The sequence below is a fragment of the Notothenia rossii genome (assembly GCF_949606895.1).
Source record: "Notothenia rossii genome assembly, chromosome: 6".
NCBI classification, from domain to species: domain Eukaryota; kingdom Metazoa; phylum Chordata; class Actinopteri; order Perciformes; family Nototheniidae; genus Notothenia; species Notothenia rossii.
The window spans coordinates 53,979,755-53,985,904 of record NC_136909.1 but is presented as its reverse complement, the minus strand read 5'-3'; positions in this window follow the sequence as shown (position 1 = coordinate 53,985,904).

Genomic DNA, 6,150 nt, shown 5'->3' with positions numbered 1-6,150 from the left:
GTGTGTGTTGTGTGTGTGTGCGTGTGTGTGCGTGTGTGTGTGTGGGGGGGGGTTACTTTTCATGCTAAATATTATGTGTGACAGGTCCACTGTAGGGCGGCCCCATCCTCTCTCTCTCTCTTTCTCTCTCTCCCTCTTTCTCTTTTCTCTCTCTCACTCACGCACGCATTAACTCAAAGTGCAAACACACACACACACACACACACACACACACACACACACACACACACACACACACACACACACACACACACACACACACACACACACACACACACACACCTCCCTTTTCCATTGGCTCTGTGTCTACAAACGCTCCTGTCTCCATCTCTTCCTCCCTGCAGCCTCCACAAGATCAGCTTTTTATACCTGTACTGCTGGAGTTTACAAGGGAAAAAAGTTAAACCCTTAGAAAGGGAAATAATGATAATTTAAAAAAAAGTACATATATAGATATATATAGCAATACAAATACTGAAATAAACTGTACCTCCTGTTTAATGTAACACAAACGTTCAAACAAACATTCAAAAATAAAATGAAGAAGAACCTTTGGGTTCTTCTCAGTTGCCTCTGAATACATACAGTACATGCCTTTTATGACACGTATAGATGTCAGAGCAAACAGGCTGTCAGTTTATCCAGCGGCATTTTGCCCAGGGGCTTGGGGCCTTGCTCAAGGGCACCTTGGCAGTGCCCAGAAGGTGAACTGTCCTCTTTCCAGATACCAGTCAACACTCCGTATTATTTAAGTCCGATCGGGACTTGTACTTGGCCAATGCCTGCCCCAAAAACACAATATGAAAGGGAATGAAAGAACAAACAAACAAACAAACAAACAAACTGTACAACCAGACAAAAGAGTGATGAGGTGGGGGGAGGGGTTCAACAGGAGGAGGAGCTGAGCAGATTGGTAGTGGGTTTCTGGACGTATTTTATTTTATACGTGTTTTTGTTGCAGAATAGAGTTTAGAAGGGATGAGGGCATGGATAAGTGTTTCTGTAGCCAATACCATAGAGAGGGTTTGAGGCAGGTAATGTTTCTGAGGTAGAAAAAGTGTTTAGTCCGCATTGGGTAGAGGCAAGAGATGGGGGGTTGAGAATGATACCAAAGTTGCAGACCTGGATAGAGGGGGTGACGTTGGACCCTTTAATGAGAAGGACTGAAAAGAAAGGATTAGGGATTTTGGGCCGAGGATCAGTGTTTCTGATTTGTTGAAGTTGACGGAAGTTTTTTTGCATACATGATATAATATTCATAAGATAATGGGGGGGGGACTGGGTGGTTGGTGTGATGGTCTGGGAGGAGAGCTAAAGCTGTTGAAACCGATGCCATGTTGGCGAAGGATTCGTCCAAGGGGAAGGTTGTGCATGAAGAATAGTAGGGGGGTCGAGAACTGAACCCTGGGGGACACCATGAGTCAGCCGGGTGGTGAAGGGGTGACAGTTATTTATGGAGATGTATTGATGTCTGTCAGAGAAACAGATAACATTTTGACACTTTTTGACATTAATTTTAGAACAAAGATACAGCTTCATTGCCAATGATGACACAAACATGTACACGCATGTTAAAATAGAGCAAAGGGAACAAGAGAAGGCACGACATTCGGAACAAAATGCTCAAATGCTGCAGAAGATTTGAAGATAAAACTTTTGAAGCAGTTGTAGTGGCGGACAAAAAATGTCTGAAAGATGTTTATGTGTAAAATTGAAGTATCTTGGAAGTTTAAAAGTGCTGAAAGGAGATAAAGATCGAAATGAAGTTTGAAGGTTCTCTGTCAAAGCTCAGAGCATATCTATGATTGAGGGACTCTGCAACGCTCTCAACATGGGGAGTGTGAGCCGCTAACAGTGTGAACAGTGGCATCAGTGCAAAAGAGCTAGCATTATTAACCTGAGGGGCTTTGAGAACAACGACCTCAACAGTAACCGCCGTAAGGGCCTCAAAGTCCTCTATTTCAGCCCTGTTACAAAAGTGCTGATTCTGGGTCTGGCCTAGAAAATAAAAATACAGTGACAAGTTTTACAAAGAAAATATGGACAAAAGTCAAGTTACACATTGGTTACACATATTACTTCCAGAATACGTCTCACATTGTTTCTGATTCAGCACATAGCTTGACATACTTTACTTTATTAAGTGTTTACTGCTAGAACAGTGCCATTATATGTATTATATATAACAACTTTACTCTAAGTCCCTCTCGTACACACACACAGCTGAGGGGGGGGGGGATTCAGCTAGCGACTGTATAAGGCAGTGGTTCCCAACCTTTTTTCCCAAGAGCCCCCCCAAATATGACTCCTGTTGGAAGTTGCGCCCCCCCCCCCCCCACACACACACACACAAGGGGGGGGGGGGTGATCAGCGGTAATTCAAGTTTAAAAGTCTCAAAGATGCTACAACTACTGTCACAAACTAGATGAATGTGAAGTAATTTGTTAAAGGAGGATGAAAGCGTAATTAAGGAGCACTATTGGAGTGACTTTGATGGTTATTGGACTCAGGCTTAATTCATTTGGATTCCCGCTGTATGAAGAAATTAAAGGACGGCGTGGAAGTGGAAACAATTCACAAAGGGATGTTTAAAACACATGCTCAAAGTAAGCCGGATTTTGCCGATGTGTTTATGTGGATTCAAAAGTCGTAAATAATCTACAAATGGAGGAGACCGATCTGATCAGAGCAACTGTGACAAATAATCCAACTGAAACCGGCATGGACAATGACTATGTTTTAAAGATGCGCTCATCCAGAAAAGCCTGGTTTGGACACTTTACGGTCAGAAGAAATATTTATATTAAAGAAATAATTATACATTTCTGTCTTTGTATGCCTTTAATAGCTACTAACTTGAATTGTTATTCAAATTAATTAATCAATTATTTTTAATATTTTTATTGTAATGTAGAGACAAGGCTTTTAGTGACAATCATGTATTGCTTTACAATTATATGTAAAAAAAAAAAGTCTAAATATGATATTTGGCCTCAAGTCATCTGAGGCCTGGCTTCTATGCTGCGCCCCCCAGGTTGGGAACCACTGGTATATTGGGATGATAGGTGGGGACGTGGGGCGGACGTTGCCAGGACTTCAACGTAAAGCCAGCCCACATTTTAGTCATCTCGTCATGACTGCAGAAAATCTGGATCAGCTCCATTGTTCCCCCGTTTTTAGAGATTAGGGTACGGAGGAAAAGTGAGAGGGTTTTATTTTCTGACACTTTGTGAGTCTCCTTACACACCGGGGACAAATAGTGATGTATAAAAGACATCAAAAAGTGCATTTTGTATAATAGGTGACCTTTTCTTATTTCTGATTTGACTTTCAATTAGTTTACTTCGTTTTCCCAAACCCTGCCTGCAATACATTTTAAACCAAATATATATCAAATAAAAGTTGTTTATACGAACATTAATTATATATAACGATGCAATGTAAAATTGTGATCGCTACGCACAACCAAAATAAGTCTGTAAAAGCAGGATTTGAACACTGTTTCTGTGCTCCTACAATATTTTTTTTATTTACTTGTAAGTTTGGAAAACATAAAGGTGTTTTTTAGAAACAGTTCTTCTGACAGTTGTAGGAGTTTTTAACTCACCATTTTAATGATATCAAGGATTATGGTTATACATCATTAAGAACGTGGCTGCTTTGAGTGAGAGACGGGCCTTCACAGGAAGCTAGCTGCTAGCTGTCTGCTATGCTGTATCACTTGGGCCCGCCTCAGTTCCAGCATTGATCCACCTCTTTGCCCATCTTTGGATAAGCTGCAAGATTAGCAGTGTGGTCAATGGCAACGGCTGAAGCCCCCGATATTGAGCTTGCCAACGGCTCCTCAGAAATGGTGACCTCAGAGAGAGTACATCCATTTCTTACACATTCTTTGATTTAAATAAGCTACGGACCAAGATCCGGGAATTGACCCTGGTGTGGCCGAAGTAGTGTTGCAAGGGTTTAGTTTAGTTTATTTATTTATAGTGTCGTTGACAGTCCCCATCGATGAACTGTCACAAAAACAGTAAATGGTGCAGCTTTAGCCGACATGGCTAATTTCCAGCTGTTGTCCCCGGCCAGATGGTAATAGACACCCTTAAAATTACAATATATCAACAGCATTAGTTATAAGAAAAATATAAAATAAAATAAAAAGGAGGAAAGACAAGTAGATACAGGTGTGAGGATAAAAGAGAACAACAAACAACACACGTTACTACATACAGTACATGTCACATAGCACATCACAATCACATAACAGAAACGAGGGGCAACATCCATGATCACAACATGTAACACAACATGTAACACAACATGTAACACTCACGCCATACTCAACACAGGCTAGTGTGTGCAGGTGTAGTTCTCAGTGAACCATGTTTTTAAGTGAGCTGTGAAGGTGGTATGTGTATGTATGTCTTTGATTTGAGTGGGTAGAGAGTTCCAGTTTTGTATTGCTCTGACCAAGAATGATGACTGACCAAGAGTACTCTTCCTGAATGGGACTGATAGGTCGCCACGTGTGGAGCTTCTAGTGGTCAGTCTGGTGTTGTTACGTTGAGTAACCAATGAGTTAAGAGGTGGAGGGGCTGTATTGTGCAGGATTTTGTACACCAGAACGATGTTCTTGTACTTTATTAAATCTTCCCAACTCAGGATGTTATGCTTGTTGAGGATGGTACAGTGATGGGAGCGGTTAGGTTTCTGGTCCAGTACTTTGAGGGTGTGTTTGTACAGGGTTGCTAGTGGCTTCAGTGTGGAGCTGTTAGTTTGCCCCCAGCTTGTGAGACAGTATGTAAGATGTGACATGATCATGGCATTCATGTATAATTTGGCAGAATTCAATGTCATTGTGTTTCTTATGAATTTAAAATTTGCTAGGCTAAACTTTACTCTTTGGGTCACTTTTTTGACTTGTGTTTTGAATGTTAAATTAGAGTCAATAATGATTCCAAGGAACTTAACCTGAGGCACAATGTTAATATGTTCACCTGAGATGCTTATAGATGACACAATGTTGCATTTTCTTTTTGTGAAAAACATTCCAACTGTTTTGTTGACATTAAGCTGAAGACAGGAGCAGTGTAGCCAGCTAGTGACCAGCACTAAAGCTGAGGTCAGTTTATCAGCAGCCTTTTGCTTTGTATTGGCATGCACATATATCACAGTGTCATCGGCATATACAGTAGCTGTGTTTCCACATCAGGACAGACAGGTGGCGGGTCATTAATATATAGGGTAAAAAGAAGTGGACCAAGTATTGAACCTTGTGGTACTCCGGTGCATAAGTCTAGAGCAGGAGAGAGTCGATTATTGACGGTAACATGATGACGCCTACCAGTGAGGTATGATTCAATCCAACTGAGTGTTAATGGAGAGCAGTTAAAAGCTGAAAGTTTGGACAGAAGTACCTTATGGTTGACTGTATCAAAAGCTTTGCGTAGATCCAGAAATACTGCACCAACAACACCTCTTTTGTCAACCACTGCTTTGACCTTTTCTATAAAAAAGCAGTTGGCTGTTTCGGTTGAATAATTTGCCCTGAAGCCAAACTGCATGGGATGAAGTTGAAATGGACTGTTGTTTAATAAGGAGAGGTTCTGAAACCCACTTCTCAGCCACCTTGGATACTACAGGTAAGATGCTAATTGGGCGGTAGTTGTTGATGTTCAGAGGGTCACCTGACTTGAAAATGGGGGTTACAATTGCAGTCTTCCATGCACTTGGGAATGTCCCATGTGATACAGATGAATTGATGATTTGGGTAAGAGGGCAGACTAAGTAATCTTGCAGTGATTTAAGCATTGTAGAATCCATAGTGTATGTGTCCTTAGCTGTCGAAGTTTTAAGATAATTAATAATTGCTTTGGTTTTTGATTCCGATATGGGTTGAATGCAAAAGGACATCTTACTTTCGTCGACTTTGATAATATGTTCTGCTCTCAAGGGACAGTTCATCTACAGAGTTGATAAAATATTTATTAAAAGCTTTGGCAAGTTGTTCTGGGTCTTGCACTAGGTTACCATTCTCTTTTAGTTCTAGCTGCTTTTTTGGCCTGCTTGATTCCCAGTAAGGTTTTAATCTGTTCCCAAATTATTTTAGTGTTACCTTTTTCCTCATTAATTATTGCTATGAAGAAGTTGGC